This window comes from Oncorhynchus nerka, linkage group LG2, assembly GCF_034236695.1.
Source record: "Oncorhynchus nerka isolate Pitt River linkage group LG2, Oner_Uvic_2.0, whole genome shotgun sequence".
NCBI lineage: Eukaryota > Metazoa > Chordata > Actinopteri > Salmoniformes > Salmonidae > Oncorhynchus > Oncorhynchus nerka.
This window is the reverse complement of record NC_088397.1, coordinates 57,447,817-57,465,811: the sequence shown is the minus strand read 5'-3', so window position 1 is coordinate 57,465,811 and position 17,995 is coordinate 57,447,817. Positions and strand designations below refer to the sequence as shown.

Below are 17,995 nucleotides of genomic sequence, written 5' to 3'. Positions count from 1 at the left end.
GAGCATATTGAATACAATTCCAGAGGGAATGAAGTAGCCTACTTGTGTATGACTTGTCATCATTGTAACACAATTATTTGTTGGATGTTTTTAGTAGGCTTTACTTTCATTGATGTGTTTATTGTTTATCTCAATAGCCTATTACTAACACTTTGACCAAACGATTAGGCTGGGACAATTTACCCTGTCCGTAGGCCTTGGATAGAGAAGGCACCTACCTTAAGCAGAATGTTAAAAAAAATTAAAAAAATAATGAAGCAGCATGCGTACCTTTGTGCCAAAAACAGGTTATTCATTGATGTTGGAGCCCCTTGTGTTTGCCACTCCCTCCGCCCATTGCCCTGACGTCATGAGAGTGCTGTTGGAGGTGTCGAATCCAGTTTTTCCGCGAGCGACGCGAGTCCAACATTGGTGAAACAGTAAGAAAGGAACAACCTTTGAAATCGTACAAATCACAGGTAAGAATCTCTGTTATGTTGATTAGAACATTGTGTGGACATTATTATAATGACTGGCATAATTCAAATGTATAATTCAGATGTAGTCGCTATATGGAAAAATGCCCTGAATGCGAGAATAGTTTACGTTTCTGGTCTGCCTGATTGACAATAAAACACCTAGTTGAAATATTAAATCATAGCCTAAATAGTTTATTGCTTTTATAACTATAGTTTCGTACTAGTTTAAATGAATAATGCATTGAAAGTAATTGTTTCGCAGCTGGTTGACCTCTCAGACTGAAACAAGCTACGAGACAGACAGTGCCCCATCATGTGGAACGTTCATTCATATTAATATTCATGCTAGTGTTTAACATTAGTATTTACATAGCCCAGATACTAAAGAGTTGCGGGCATATTGGTTTATGGTACTAAGCATATTTTTCAGTAGAGATCAGAGGCCACTGATGGAGTGTGTGCAAACCAATAGAAAGAGTATAAACTGATAGTAGTGTTTAATTTTCCAACAAAGTTATCATTGACATTTTAGAGTGTAGGTCCTCATAAAGGTGTTATAACTTATTGTAACTATTTTCCCATTTTAGTGTCTTACTAATCTAGAATGCTTGAGGTATTTTTGTCTTCTGCTTGCATTCTCTCTCTCTCTCTCCTTTGAGCACTCATAATTTTTTATACAGTCTATTACACACACACACATACACACACACACGACACACATACATCCTCACTCACGTTCCATGAGCCAGCTCGGAAGGAGAACGCGGCCTATCAATTAAAAAGCTCATTTTGAAAGGGATTTGCTTAGTGTCATAGACTCCGGTGTCCCTGATGAGCTTGTAGTTCAAATCAAGATGTTATCATGACAAGGAGAATGTGATATTTGTGAGTGGACAGTGAGATGTTACTGTAACACAGAGACACTGTGATGTTGCAGCTCTCAATGTGGAGGTATCAGTTAGGCTAGCCTACATGCTCTTGACCTTTTGTCATAGGGTGTAAACAGTTTGTTTTGGGGGGAGCATGGTCTTTTTTCTATTACAGGATATTGGATGACTGTCATTCAGATTCCATTCACCCAGCTCAATGTGAAATTGATAGGTTTAGGCTACTACATGATACTAACATTTTACCTAAACCCATCATGAGGTTGCTACAACCTAGCCTAAAATAAAATAAGCATTTTATTAATCAAGGTAAAAGCCAGTGACACATTCAATACCGCCTTGCACTCTCTTGCCTTCATCTATCTGATTTAGGGTGTAATCATTAGTCCAAACAGTTGCAAACGAGAGTTTCTTTTGGACAAATTAAGGTATGCTTATCCCCGTTTCGTTTGCTTCCATGTAAGAAAAGTTTTTCAACAGAATAGGTCAGAATGAATACACCCCTGATCACCCACACACACAGTTCACTTTCATAGCAGCCACATACAAACATCATGATTACTTTGTTTGTTGTATAATTCCTTCTCACATCTACACGCTCTCCTCCTCTCACATTTTTCCTTCGCTTGTGGACTTCAGTGCAACCGGACGTGATTGGGAGTCCCATAGGGCGGCATACAACTAGGCCCATTGTTGTCTGGGTTAGGGTTTGGCCGGGGTAGGCCGTCATTGTAAATACACATTTGTTGTTAACCGACTTGCCTAGTTAAATATAAGTTAACTAAAAAAATAACAGCTGTCTGTGACCAGGCTAAAAACATTCTAAGCAAAACCTTCATACCATAACTTCTAACCGGTACTCACTGCCTACACCATTGTCACCATATTAGCTAATATCATAGTCAACATAGCTACTAGATCTAAATGCGTTAGTAAACCTGCTACAATTATGCTGTACAGTGTACAGCAAGCAGTTTAGTAGTTACACTGGAATTCCCTGGTGGCAATAAATTCATACAACTAAATCTTACCTTGACTTGGAAGAGTTCCAGCTAGCTAACAATCCCTCTCTGTTTGAGCCTGGTGTTTGGGGAGGATTAACTAGCTAGCTGCATTCGCAAGCTAAGTAAGTGAAAGTGAAAAAAACCTCAAACTAAATATAATTAGCTCTCTATCTCTCTCTTGCTTCTCGTTCATTTTTGAATAAATAATTTGTTAAAAACTGTTCAACTATTGTCTTTCTCTCTCTTTGAGTCAACTACTCTCCACATTTTATGCAATGCTAGCTAGCTGTAGGTTATTATTTTAGTGATTCTCTGATCAATGGACAATATGTCAGTTTATGTCATGTTTATGGTAAAAAAATGTAAATGCCGCAAGAGCTCTGAAAGATTGGAGGACATCCTCCGGAAGTCGTCAAAAATACTTTGTCAGTCTATGGAAGGGGGTGAGAACCATTAGAGAGAGAACCATTAGCCTCCTAGGTTTTGTAGCCTCAACAGCACACTCTGGGGTAGCACCATTGTTTAGCCATAGGACAGCTAGTTTCTGTCTTCCTCTGGCTACACCATGGTGCGACCCCAGAGTGTGCTGTTGAGGCTACTGTAGTACTTCATTGCAAAACAGTGTGTTTTAATCCATTATTTGGTGACATGAATATATTTAGTATAGTTTTATCTAAACAGGATAAACTATTTTTTTTATTTTTAATGAAATTCATTGAGGAGGATGGTCCCCCCCCTTCCTCCTCTGAGGAGCCCCCACTGGGTGTAAAGTTATATCAATAGACCAAACATATGAAGGTGGTTTTCATTAAAGTGGATAAAAGCGACTGGGGATACACCATGGATTTTCTCAAGGCCTGTCTGGAGTTGCTATGTTAGGCTAGAGCGATTGTGAAAACGTATAGCATGTTTATTGCCGTAAAAAATGTGAAGGATTTTTATAATTTACCATGTTTTTAACCAGATTTGCTTTATTTTTGTTACTTTGTGTAACCTCAATTGCCATTGTTCCTCTGCACACCTCTGTCCCTATTCTCTGTTGGGGGCCAATGTCATGTGACCTCTGCTCTGATTGGTCCACGGATTCACACACACACACACACACACACACACACACACACACACACACACACACACACACACACACACACACACACACACAGACACACACACACACACACACACACACACACACACACACACACAGCTGGGTGGTGGAGCTGGTCTGTGCCTAATGTCCTTTTGCATTCTGACCCACCAGTGAGCCTTTATTGAGATGACAACTAAACACACATCATTTATGGAAAGTGTGTAATCAGGAAAGGATCAGTAGTGGAGTGATGACTTTATACAACAAAGAGCAATAAGCTGGAAAATCTTTAAACACAGATTGTACTCAGTGATGAGGTTCAGATAAATTAGTTTGCATTGCATGTTACTGATGATGTGATGAGCCAATGGGCCTTTCTACTTTGTGTGTGTGTGTGTGTGTGTGTGTGTGTGTGTTAGAGGTTGACCGATTATGATTTTTCAATACCGATACCGATTATTTGAGGTCCAAAAAAGACGATACCGATAATGACAATTACAACATTACTGAATGAACACTTACTTTAACTTACTATAATACATCAATAAAATCAATTTAGCCTCAAATAAATAATGAAACATGTTCAATTTGGTTTAAATAATGCAAAAACAAAGTATTGGAGAAGAAAGTAAAAGTGCAATTTGTGCCATGTAAGAAAGCTAACGTTTAAGTTCCTTGCTCAGAACATGAGAACATATGAAAGCTGGTGGTTCCTTTTAACATGAGTCTTCAATATTCCCAGGTAATAAGTGTTAGGTTGTAGTTATTATAGGAATTATAGGACTATTTCTCTCTCTATACCATTTGTATTTCATATACCTTTGACTATTGGATGTTCTTATAGGCACTTTAGTATTGCCAGTGTAACAGTATAGCTTCCGTCCCTCTCCTCGCCCCTACCTGGGCTCGAACCAGGAACACACCAACAACAGTCACCCTCGAAGCAGCGTTACCCATGCAGAGCAAGGGGAACAACTACTCCAAGTCTCAGAGCGAGTGACGTTTGAAACGCTATTAGCCCGCACCCCGCTAACTAGCTAGCCATTTCACATCACATCGTTATACCAGCCTAATCTCGGGAGTTGATAGGCTTGAAGTCATAAACAGAAGAGCTGCTGGCAAAATGCACAAATGTGCTGTTTGAATGAATGCTTATGAGTCTGCTGGTGCCTACCATCGCTCAGTCAGACTGCTCTATAAAATCATAGACTTAATTATAACATAATAACACACAGAAATGCGAGCCTTAGGTCATTAATATGGTCGAATCCGGAGACTATCGTCTCGAAAACAAGACGTTTATTCTTTCAGTGAAATACGGAACGTTCTGTATTTTATCTAATGGGTGGCATCCATTAGTCTAAATATTCATGTTACATTGCACAACCTTCAGTGTTATGTCATAATTACGTACAATTCTGGCAAATTAGTTTGCAATGAGCCAGGCAGCCCAAACTGTTGCATATACTCTGACTCTGCGTGCAATGAACGCAAGAGAAGGGACACAATTTCACCTGGTTAATATTGCCTGCTAACCTGGAGTTCTTTTAGCTAAATATGCAGGTTTAAAAATATATACTTCTGTGAATTGATTTTAAGAAAGGCATTGGTTAGGTACACGTTGGAGCAACGACCGTCCTTTTTCGCGAATGCGCACTGCATCGATTATATGCAACGCAGGACACGCTAGATAAACTAGTAATATCATCAACCATGTGTAGTTATAACTAGTGATTATGATTGATTAAGTTTAATGCTAGCTAGCAACTTACCTTGACTTCTTACTGCATTCGCGTAACAGGCGGGCTCTTCGTGAGGCAGGTGGTTAGAGCGTTGGACTAGTTAACCGTAAGGTTGCAAGATTGAATCCCTGAGCTGACAAGGTAAAAATCTGTGGTTCTGCCCCTGAACAAGGCAGTTAACTCACCGTTCCTAGGCCGTCATTGAAAATAAGAAATTGTTCTTAACTGACTTGCCTAGTTAAATTAAGATTAAATAAAGGTGTGAAAAATAAATAAATCCAAAATGACCGATTTCCGATTGTTATGAAAACTTGAAATCGGCCCTAATTAATCGGCCATTCCGATTAATCGGTCAACCTCTAGTGTGTGTGTGTGTGTGTGTATGTTTGTGTGTGTGTGTGTGTGTGTGTGTCTAGTTTGAGTACATCTAAAATGGCACTCCTTATCTCTTTTGCTGCAAGCCTGTGAGGTCACAGGTTTCAGATAGTCCCAGTTTGTCATCCTCCTCATACATGACAGCACTTCTCTGTATGTGTGTGTTTCTTCTGTCCACTGCGCGGCATTGGGAAACCAGTGAGTACAGCGTTTCTCTCAATAAGCTTAACAACGGTGAATGCTGCATGTCAACTAGCTCTTAGGAATGAGGTTATGGTTATATCTTTATATCCATAAAGCCTGCTCGATCCTGTGACCTCCCAGATATGTCGTTGGGACTCTTGAAATTTCCTGATAAACGCAAACGATCTAATCAAACAGAAAAGCTTGTTCCTCTCTGAACCTCAACTTCCCTCTATTACTGGGCTCCTATCTGCTCCTGTCGCCTCCTATGCAAGTCTCAAGCCCTACTTTTTTGATATGAAAGAATTCTTGCTTGTTTTAAGATACACTATATATACAAAAGTATGTCGACACCCCTTCAAATTAGTGGATTCAGCTATTTCAGCCACACCCGTTGCTGAAAAGTCTATACAATTGAGCACCCAGCCCTGTAATCTCCATAGACAAATATTGTCAGTACAATAGCCTTACTGAAGAGCTCAGTAACTTTCAACGTGGCACTGTCATAGGATGCCGCCTTTCCAAAAAGTCAGTTTGTCAAATTTCTGTCCTGCTTGAGCTGCCCAAGTCAACTGTAAGTGCTGTTATGGTGAAGTGGAAACGTCTGGGAGCAACGGCGGCTCAGACGCGAAGTGTTAGGCAACACAAGCTCACAGAATGGGACCACCGAGTGCTGAAGCGCGTAGCGCATAAAAATCGTCTGTCCTCGGTTGCTACATTCACTACCAAGTGTCAAACTGCCTCTGGAAGCAATGTCAGCACAATAATTGTTCGTTGAGAGCTTCATGAAATGGGGTTCCATAGCCGAGCAGCTGCACACAAGTCTAAGATCACCATGCACAATGGCAAGCGTCGGCTGGATTGGTGTAAAGCTCGTAGCCAGTGGAAACGCATTCTGAATCATGCTTCACCATCTGGCAGTCCGACGGACAAATCTGGGTTTGGCAGATTCCAGGAGAAAGCTCCCTGCACGAATGCATAACTGTAAAGTTTGGTTGAGGAGGACTAATGACCTGGGACTGTTTTTATGGTTTGTGCTAGGCCCCTTAGTTCCAGTGAAGGGAATAATAATATAATGCCATTCTAGACGATTCTGTGCTTCCAACAGTTTGGGGATGGCCCTTTGGGGCGGCAGGTAGCCTAGTGCTTAGAGCGTTGGGCCAGTAACCGAAAGGTTGCTAGATCGAATCCCAGAGCTGACAAGGTAAATATCTGTCATTCTGCCCCTGAACAAGGCAGTTAACCCACTGTTCCTAGGCCGTCATTGTAAATAAGAATTTCCTGAAAATCCTGTTTCAGCATGACAATGCTGCTGTGCACAAACCAAGGTCCATACAGAAAACGTTTGTTGAGATCGTTGTGAAAGAAGTTGTCTGAGCCCTGACATCAACCCCATCGAACACCTTTGAATTGGAACGTTGACTGCAAAGCCAGTGCCCGACCTCACTAATGCTCTTGTGGATGAATGGAAGCAAGTCCCGCAGCAATGTTCCAACATCTAATGGAAAGACTTCACAGAAGAGTGGTGGCTGTTCAAGCAGAAAAGTGGGGATCATATTTATGCCCATGATTTTGGAATGAGATGTTCGACGAGCTGGTGTCCGCATACGTTTGGTCATGTATAAAAACACAATGCAGAAGACTTGAGGTCAAGAGTGCTAAAGAGCAATGGAACTATGCTCCAATGTTTTTCAGTTCAACATCTGTTTCGGATTTGTGTAGGAATTTCAGTCCGGGACTCATAGCTACATGTGGCAAGTTCTCATTGGTCCAAATGGTCTATACATTGAGCCTGAAACGGGATACTTGGTATTTGGTCATTGGCCCAATTTTACTGCAAGGACTTCTAAATGGTCAACCACAGGCTAGGCTTGGGTATAAACTACATCCTGTCTCTTCGTTCAGTGGAGAAAACACTAAGGACAGGGGAGAGAAAATCGCAACCATCTACTTTCCATCATAACAACTATGATTTGTTTTCTTTGAATAAATATATTTTTGTCCCCCTGATTTGCTTTGAGGTCTGTGTTATTAAAGAATAACATCAACTGCTAACACTGATGAAAAATTATTTCGGCTTCCCTTAAATTTTGCTTTATCATAATTAGTTAACGTTACACAAACCATTCACGTTATCTGGCGGAATGTAATTGTCTGTTGTAGAATTTACTTAACTCGGCGGAACTTGATGTACACTAGATTCATTCATATAGAAAGTAACTGACCATATTTTTTTTGGTCAAAGAGTTTGTCTTGTTTGGGGGATGAGCTCATTAGAATAACGCCCAGCATGCAAGTATTCATTTTACATTTACATTTTGGTCATTTAGTCGATGCTTTTATTCAGAGTGTAGTATGATCTAAAATAAAGACGCGTGACAACGAGGTTCTAGCTCCAGCCTGTTTATTAACCTAACCTTCGCATGTCATACATAGGTACGGATTAGAGGTCGACCGATTATGATTTTTCAACGCTGATACCGATACCGATTAATTGCCGATTAATTTATTTTTTATTTGTAATAATGTCAATTACAACAATACTGAATGAACACTTATTTTAACTTAATATAATACATCAATAAAATCAATTTAGCCTCAAGTAAATAATGAAACATGTTCAATTTGGTTTAAATAATGCAAAAACAAAGTGTTGGAGAAGAAAATAAAAGTGCAATATGTGCTATGTAAGAAAGCTAACGTTTCAGTTCCTTGCTCAGAACATGAGAACATATGAAAGCTGGTGGTTCCTTTTAACATGAGTCTTCAATATTCCCAGGTAAGAAGTTTTAGGTTGTAGTTATTATAGGAATTATAGGACTATTTCTCTCTATACCATTTGTATTTTATTAACTTTTGACTATTGGATTTTCTTATAGGCACTTTAGTATTGCCAGTGCAACCGTATAGCTTCCATCCCTCTCCTCGCTCCTCCCTGGGCTCGAACCAGCAACAGAACGACAACAGCCACCATCAAAGCAGCGTTACCTATGCAGAGCAAGGGGAACAACTACTAGAAGGCTCAGAGCGAGTGATGTTTGAAACACTATTATCGCGCGCTATCAGCATATCGATTGCGCAACCAGGGCTGGTAAAACATTGGATCATTGCTATTCTAACTTCCGCGACGCATATAAGGCCCTCCCCCGCCCTCCTTTTGGAAAAGCTGAACACGACTCCATTTTGTTGCTCCCTACCTACAGACAGAAACTAAAACAAGAAGCTCCCGCGCTCAGGTCTGTTCAACGCTGGTCCGACCAATCTGATTCCACGCTTCAAGACTGCTTCGATCACGTGGATTGGGATATGTTCCGCATTGCCTCCAACAACAACATTGATGAATACTCTGATTCGGTGAGCGAGTTCATTAGAAAGTGCATTGACAATGTCATTCCCATAGCAATGATTAAAACATTCCCAAACCAGAAACCGTGGATTGATGGCAGCATTCGTGTGAAACTGAAAGCGCGAACCACTGCTTTTATCCAGGGAAAGGTGACCGGAAACATGACCGAATACAAACAGTGTAGCTATTCCCTCCGCAAGGCAATCAAACAAGCTAAGTGTCAGTATAGAGACAAAGTAGAGTCACAATTCAACGGCTCAGACACAAGAGGTATGTGGCAGGGTCTACAATCAATCACGGATTTCAAAAAGAAAACCAGCCACGTCTCGGACCAGGATGTCTTGCTCCCAGGCAGACTAAATGACTTTTTTGCCCGCTTTGAGGACAATACAATGCCACTGACACGGCCCGCAACCAAAACCTGCGGACTCTCCTTCGCTGCAGCCGACGTGAGTAAAACATTTAAACGTGTTAACCCTCGCAAGGCTGCAGGCCCAGACGGCATCCCCTGCCGTGTCCCCAGAGCATGCGCAGACCAGCTGGCTGGTGTGTTTACGGACATATTCAATCAATCCTTATCCCAGTCTGCTGTTCACACATGCTTCAAGAGGGCCACCATTGTTCATGTTCCCAAGAAAGCTAAGGTAACTGAGCTAAACGACTACCGCCCCGTAGCACTCACTTCCGTCATCATGAAGTGCTTTGAGAGATTAGTCAAGGACCATATCACCTCCACCCTACCTGACACCCTAGACCCACTCCAATTTGCTTACCGCCCAAATAGGTCCACAGACGATGCAATCTCAACTACACTACACACTGCCCTAACCCATCTGGACAAGAGGAATACCTATGTGAGAATGCTGTTCATCGACTACAGCTCAGCATTTAACACCATAGTACCCTCCAAACTCGTCATCAAGCTCGAGACCCTAGGTCTCGACCCCGCCCTGTGCAACTGGGTACTGGACTTCCTGAAGGGCCGCCCCCAGGTGGTGAGGGTAGGTAACAACATCTCCACCCTGCTGATCCTCAACACTGGGGCCCCACAAGGGTGCGTTCTGAGCCCTCTCCTGTACTCCCTGTTCACCCACGACTGCGTGGCCACGCACGCCTCCAACTCAATCATCAAGTTTGTGGACGACAATACAGTGGTAGGCTTGATTACCAACAACGACGAGACGGCCTACAGGGAGGAGGTGAGGGCTCTCGGAATGTGGTGTCAGGACAATAACCTCACTCTCAACGTCAACAAAACGAAGGAGATGATTGTGGACTTCAGGAAACAGCAGAGGGAGCACCCCCCTATCCACATCGATGGGACAGTAGTGGAGAGGGTAGTACGTTTTAAGTTCCTCGGCGTACACATCACGGACAAACTGAATTGGTCCACCCACACATACAGCGTCGTGAAGAAGGCGCAGCAGCGCCTCTTCAACCTCAGGAGGCTGAAGAAATTTGGCTTGTCACCAAAAGCACTCACAAACTTCTACAGATGCACAATCGAGAGCATCCTGTCGGGCTGTATCACCGCCTGGTACGGCAACTGCTCCGCCCACAACCGTAAGGCTCTCCAGAGGGTAGTGAGGTCTGCACAACGCATCACCGGGGGCAATCTACTTGCCCTCCAGGACACCCACACCACCCGATGTCACAGGAAGGCCATAAAGATCATCAAGGACAATAACCACCCGAGCCACTGCCTGTTCACCCCGCTATCATCCAGAAGGCGAGGTCAGTAGAGGTGCATCAAAGCAGGGACCGAGAGACTGAAAAACAGCTTCTATCTCAAGGCCATCAGACTGTTAAACAGCCACCACTAACATTGAGTGGCTGCTGCCAACACACTGACTCAACTCCAGACACTTTAATAATGGGAATTGATGGAAATTGATGGAAAATATATCACTAGCCACTTTAAACAATGCTACTTAATATAATGTTTACATACCCTACCATTACTCATCTGATATGTATATACTATACTCTATATCATCTACTGCATCTTTATGTAATACATGTATCACTAGCCACTTTAAACTATGCCACTTTGTATACATACCCTACATTACTCATCTCATATGTATATACTGTACTCGATACCATCTACTGCATCTTGCCTATGTCGTTCTGTACCATCAGTCATTCATATATCTGTATGTACATATTCTTTGTCCCTTTTCACTTGTGTGTATAAGGTAGTAGTTTTGGAATTGTTAGTTTAGATTACTCGTTGGTTATTACTGCATTGTCGGAACTAGAAGCACAAGCATTTCACTACACTCGCATTAACATCTGCTAACCATGTGTATGTGACAAATACATTTGATTTGATTTGAATTAGCCTTTTCACTTCGGTTACATCAGCCTCATCTCGGGAGTTGATAGGCTTGAAGTCATAAACAGCGCAATGCTTGACGCACAACGAAGAGCTGCTGGCAAAACGCACGAAAGTGCTGTTTGAATGAATGTTTACGCGCCTGCTTCTGCCTACCACCGCTCAGTCAGATACTTAGATACTTGTATGCTCAGTCAGATTATATGCAACGCAGGACACACTAGATAATATCTAGTAATATCATCAACAATGTGTAGTTAACTAGTGATTATGATTGATTGTTTTTTATAAGTTAAGTTTACTGCTATCTAGCAACTTACCTTGGCTTACTGCATTCGCGTAACAGGCAGTCTCCTTGTGGAGTGCGACGAGAAAGAGGCAGGTCGTTATTTCGTTGGACTGTAAGGTTGCAAGATTGGTTCCCCCGAGCTGACAAGGTGAAACTCTGTCGTTCTGCCCCTGAACAAGGCAGTTAACCCACCGTTCCTAGGCCGTCATTGAAAATAAGAATGTGTTCTTAACTGACTTGCCTAGTTAAATAAAGTTATAAAAAATCTCTATATATAAATTATTATTTTTTAATCGGCAAATCGGCGCCCAAAAATACCGATTTCCGATTGTTATGAAAACTTGAAATCGGCCCTAATTAATCGCCCATTCCGATTAATCGGTCGACCTCTAGTACGGATACCCCCAAGGGACATCCTTCTACACAGAGCATTTTTATCATGGGCTTATTACATGATATTGACATAGAAACATGCAAAATGCATCAAACCTCAATTTCAGTCAGGCAAGTATACCGTAATTGAAGTCATGAAAGTATAATCCCCTACCGTACTTTCTAAACCAGCTAGCTGTCATTGCCAGCTATAGAAGCTTTGATCTTTCTGAACCACATTGCTCATGGCTCATACCTCTTTCTTGGGCTGGGCGATATATTGAATTAATTTGATTAATTCAAATTCATGTTTTTGCACGATATTCCAAATGTCTTATCACAAGATTCAAGGTTTTGTTATTTTTTGTTTTTCTCATGTTGTATTTTGGATATTGTCTCTTTCACTCCTTCTGTGCTGTGTGCAACTATCATATTCCACACCAGAGATCTGCATATAATGACGAGATGCTCATGTCTCTGCCCTAACAATGGGAGTCATTGTCCCAAAGGCGGGAAGACAGGCGACAAGCTTAGTTCCAAAATATGCCCATAGAAATGCATTTGGATAATTTCTGACTGATTTTGGTGAGTGAAACCTCTTGCTTCGCCTCTTCTTCTTTCCTTCCACACACACCAATCCCCTCCTTCTGATCACTTCTTCCTCTCTGACAAGTGGTTTCAACTCACTATTTGCATTTGAGGTTTGTTTCAACATAACTGGTCATATGGACACCGAAACACATTGAGACATTACTGTAACAGGAGAAGTTAACCCATAACTACTAAAACTGGAGTGTCAATGATCATTGGTTCTGGAAAATGAATACTCAGTTTGTGGTGTGCGTCATTGCAGTACCATGTACTGCTAGCAGTGTTTTAGCCAAAGACTGTTATACTAGCTGTCTAGTCTGTGTTTTATAAATGTGCAATAAGCATAGAAATATGCATTTGTATAAGGAGTTGGCAACTTGTTCTCATTCTGAAAAATAAGGTAGGCCACTTGATTTCAACATCTGGACAAAGAGGACAGGCTAGCATGCTGTTCAAACAGTTGGAGATGGACAGAAGGGTGTGTTCATGACAAATTCAACTGTTCTGCCTTGTTAGCTAGCAAATAGATCCAAGTTGGCTAAACTTGAAGTATAAAGATTAGCTGGTTACTCACTAGCACGTAGGCTTGCGCTTGAGAGATTGTTTCATGAGACCGGTGTTCATTTTCTATAACGCATGCAACAAGAAGTTAGTCATTATTAGTGAATGTGCATTATGCATGGTTCTGGTTAAATTTTGTAACAAAAGGGCCTTTTCATAGACTGACCTGATCGGTGATTATTGCAAAGAAGCAGCTTAAACTATTTTGATAAAATAATTAAATTATTAGTGGGTCCAATGCAGTGGCGATCCGTCATTCAGGGCCGCTTGTCTAATTCATTGTCGGTAAAAAACACATTTTAAGCAAGTCAGCCAAATCAGGTATGTTTTTTTTATGCAGTAAATGAGGATGAACTAACTGTTTCGCTGCCAGACAAGGCTCCGCTGATAGCCAGGTTTAGAGGTGGTAAGGATCCACTCCATGGTGCTGAAAAGAAAGCTCTGCTGTTGGGACAGTTTTCTGTAGGCCGTAACAGTTTGTGGGCACAGTTTGTCACCATTATAGTGCAATGAATGTATTGTTTAGTGTTGTGTTGTGTAGTGGCTTTGCTGGAATTCATCTAAAAAATAGTTTTTTAGTTTACAGGATTAACATGCTAAAATCGCAACTGGTCCTATGGTTGTGGAAGGCTGATATTTAGGGTTGCAAAGGGTCGGAAACTTTCCGGTAAATTTCCGGAATTTTTCTGGAAATTGTCCTTGGGAAGTTAATCCCAGGAATTTTGCATAAATTCATTGAAAATGTAGTTTATAACAGTGAACCTTTTTTTGTGGGATACACATAAGGCAATTCTAGGTCTTGTGGCATATTTTGGTTAAACTATCCCAAATTCAATGGAATTGCAACCCTCTGCATGCACAGTGCATTATTCCATCACATGTGCAGTGCAGTCTTCAATCACATGTACATCTGATTCTCAAGATCTTGCGCACTAATGAGTTGCTATTGAGCCCACACTACTACACTGTCTGAGCCAAGGACTACATGCTTTCTGGTAAGTTTTGATTACAATACTAGGTGGGGTGAATATATTTTATATGGCATTTTTTGTTAACTAGTAAATAGTAGCCTACAGCAAGGTGTGTTTAAATCATTTCTAACTTGTTAACAAGTTCTGCAAGTTAGTTTTTGCTACCATGTGTGGTTTAGCTTCCTTGAGCCTACTAACTGAGGAGTGTTACTTCACCTGTTTCCATACATGTTTCATAAAAAAAAGTATCTTACAAAGGAGTTGTTTAATCTAACTGCATAACTATTTATCTGTACATGGAATTGTATTTGTTTTTCTTAATGATTTTTTTTCTGATCTTGACAGGAAAATGCCACGGTCACTATCTGATGTGTGGAGACATTTCACTGCAGCTAATGTAGAAGGAAAAGCTGTGTATATGTGCAAATACTGTGCCAAATCATATGTGAAGAATGCAACAAAGATGCAGAATCATCTGGCCATGTGCATAAAGTTCCCTCAGAGCTCACAACAAGCAACCTCTGACCAAAGTCCCTCTACTTCTATTCGAGGTGAAAATTATGAATCAGACACCTTATCGATAGCAACAGCTCGTGGTCCTCCTTTTTTGACTCAATGGAAGAACGTAGTCAGAAAAATGCTGATGAATGTCTTGCTTGAGGTGTGGATGCAACTGGTTCACCTCTGATGCTCACAGGCAATGTGTATTGGAAGAGATTTTTCAATGTTCTTCGCCCAGCATACGCTCTTCCAACCAGACATGCTTTATCTACTAATTTGCTGGATGCAGATTTCAACAGAGTTCAAGTGAAGGTCAAGCAAATCATAGAGAAAGCAGACTGTATTGCAATCATCTCTGATGGGTGGTCAAATGTTCATGGGCAAGGAATAATGAATTATATCATCTCCACCCCATAACCAGTATTCTACAAGAGCACAGACACAAGGGACAAAAGACACACTGGTCTCTACATTGCAGATGAGCTGAAGGCAGTCATCAATGACCTTGGACCACAGAAGGTATTTGCACTGGTGACAGACAATGCTGTGAACATGAAGGCTGCTTGGTCTAAAGTGGAGGAGTCTTACCCTCAAATCACACCCATTGGCTATGCTGCTCATGCATTGAATCTGATCCTCAAGGACATCATGGCACTGAAAACAATGGATACACTACAAGATAGCCAAGGAAATGGTTAGGTATGTGAAGTGTCATCAAGTTATATCAGCAATCTACCGCACCAAGCAAAGTGAGAGGAATAAGAGCACCACATTGAAGCTGCCAAGCAACACCCGTTGGGGTGTTGTTGTCATCATGTTTGACAGTCTCCTGGAGGAGAAGGAGTCTCTCCAAGAAATGGCCATATCACAGTCTGCCGATATGGACAGCCCCATCAAGAGGATCCTCCTAGATGATGTATTTTGGGAGAGAGTGGTAAGCAGACTGAAACTCCTGAACCCTATAGCAGTAGCCATTACACGGATTGAGGGAGACAATGCCATCCTGTCTTATGTTCAGACTCTGCTTGCATATGTAAGAGAAGAAATCCGTACTGTCCTGCCCACTTCACTGTTGCTCCAAGCAGAGGAAACTGTAGTTCTGAAATACATCAAAAAGCGTGAAGACTTCTGCCTGAAGCCCATACACGCCACAGCGTACATGTTGTTGGACCCTAAGTATGCTGGCAAGAGCATCCTGTTTGGTGCAAAGATCAACATGGCATGTGGTGTCACTACTATCGTGTCTCGCCACCTTGGCCTGGATGAGGGCAAGGTTTTTGGCAGTCTGGCGAAGTACACTTTCAAGCAAGTATGGCAGTTGTGCCAACATATCTCATCAGCCACCTGGTGGAAGGGACTTTTTGGATTTGAGGCTCTTTCCCCTGTTGCCTCCATCATCCTCCAAATCCCACCAACATTCAGCCACCTCAGAGCGCAACTGGTCCTTGTTTGGGAACACACACACCAAAGCACGCAACAGGCTGGCCAATAAAAGTGTTGAAAAATTGGTGGCCATCCGGGCAAATTTGAGGCTTTTTGAGCCTGACAACGAGCCATCTTTAACAAGGTTGGAAAGTTACAGTGAAGATGAGGCCTCAGAGTCTGATGTTGAAGACGTGGACATTGAGGAAGTCCAGGGAGAAGACATGGAAGCCCGAGGGGAAGACACCCAAAGCTTTAGTTTCTTGACAATCATTTGTTGCAAACGTTTTGGGAGATGCGATGGATCATTGGGGGTCATTCAATATTCCCTTTCTTTTGTTGTTCAGTGAAATTATCCCATGTCAACTCATTTAATTAAAGTCCAATTCGTAACTAAATAGTTTTTTAAAATTTCTATTGGAAGAATTTAATCATTTGCAATTATGTCTACTTATGACGAGGTAAAATGTTTGTTTCCGTCTCCATATGATATGGTAAATATTTCCAATGCAAAAAACATCTACATTTAAATGGTATTAATTTGAATATAATTCCGTTAATTCCAATAAATTCCTGTTAATTCCCATATATTTCCGTTAATTCCCACAGAAAGTTTCCAACTCTGAATATTCCCCAAAATGTGCAAACCTACTTATATTTTTCTGATGTTCACGATGTCACGCCCTGACCTAAGAGAGACATTTTATTTCTCTATTTGGTTAGGTCAGGGTGTGATGTGGGGTGGGCATTCTATGTTCTATTTTCTATGTTTTGTATTTCTTTGTTTTGGCCGGGTATGGTTCTTAATCAGGGACAGCTGTCTATCGTTGTCTCTGATTGGAAACCATACTTAGGCAGCCCTTTTTCCCACGTGTCTTTGTGGGTAGTAAACTTTGTCTGTGACACATAGCCCTTAAACTTCGCGGTTGTGTGTTTATTGTTTTTGTCGGCGTCATCCTAATAAAAGGAATATGTACACTCGCTTGGTCTACTTCATTCGACAGCCGTGACACACGAGCCCTGAATTAATTTGATTATTGCTGACTGTTTGAAATGCAGTCTATTTTACCTTGAATTGTACATAAAAGCTTATTTAGAGAAAACATTTTTTTTAAATGTAGATATGATTTTTAGGCCACATCGTCTAGCCCTACCTCTGCACCTGTGTCAATTAAGGGCACATAACACCGGCACTCAGAGATCATACTGTATATGGCTACTTTCCTTCATCTGCTCTGATCTATAATAACTGAACATGAGAAGAGGAGAGCGTAGAAGCCACTAGACCTAGGATGGGCAACTTTGAATGGGATAGGGGCCACAAAAAATTGTAAGTCATCATGAGGGCCCCCCCCCAGCAAAACATTTTAGTTGTCCCTATTGACAGCGGATAGAAATGTCAGTTTTATAGTTCATTTTGTACAATTCTACACATTTTGCCAGGGGACAGAGAGAAGATTTTGCAATTTTATAACTCATTTCTTGCAATTCTACTCATTTTGCCATGGGGCGGAGCGGAAAAATGAGTTCTCTTACAGCTAATTTCCTGCAATTCTACACATTTGGACTGACATAAAGACTGCTGATGCACAACAACATTTCGAAATTGCACAGTGTGTATTCTGCTATTCTAACTCGCAACAGTAATTTGAGACCCTGACTGAGTTCCTAAAATGTGTCTAAAAATGTTTTGGGGGGGAAATTAGTTGCCCATCCCTGTACTAGACTATTAAGATGCAGGACATGCTACCAGACCAGAAAGGCCCAGAAGACTTTCTGTGTTACTAACATGAATAACTGACAGGGCTCTCTCTCTGTCACACATTTGACTAGACTTCCTCTTACTGCTTCCCCAAGCAGATTGC

General features: G+C 41.5%; 1 protein-coding gene across 1 annotated transcript in view; it reads left to right on the top strand.

Moving 5' to 3' along the window:
- Positions 1 to 349: 349 nt before the first annotated feature.
- LOC115138382 (calcium/calmodulin-dependent protein kinase type 1-like) overlaps positions 350 to 17,995 on the top strand; it is a 77,896-nt gene continuing 60,250 nt past the window's right edge. The window contains exon 1 of the mRNA XM_029675182.2: positions 350 to 458. The gene's annotated coding sequence lies outside the window, so the exon portion shown is untranslated. The remainder of the gene's footprint in view (positions 459 to 17,995) is intronic.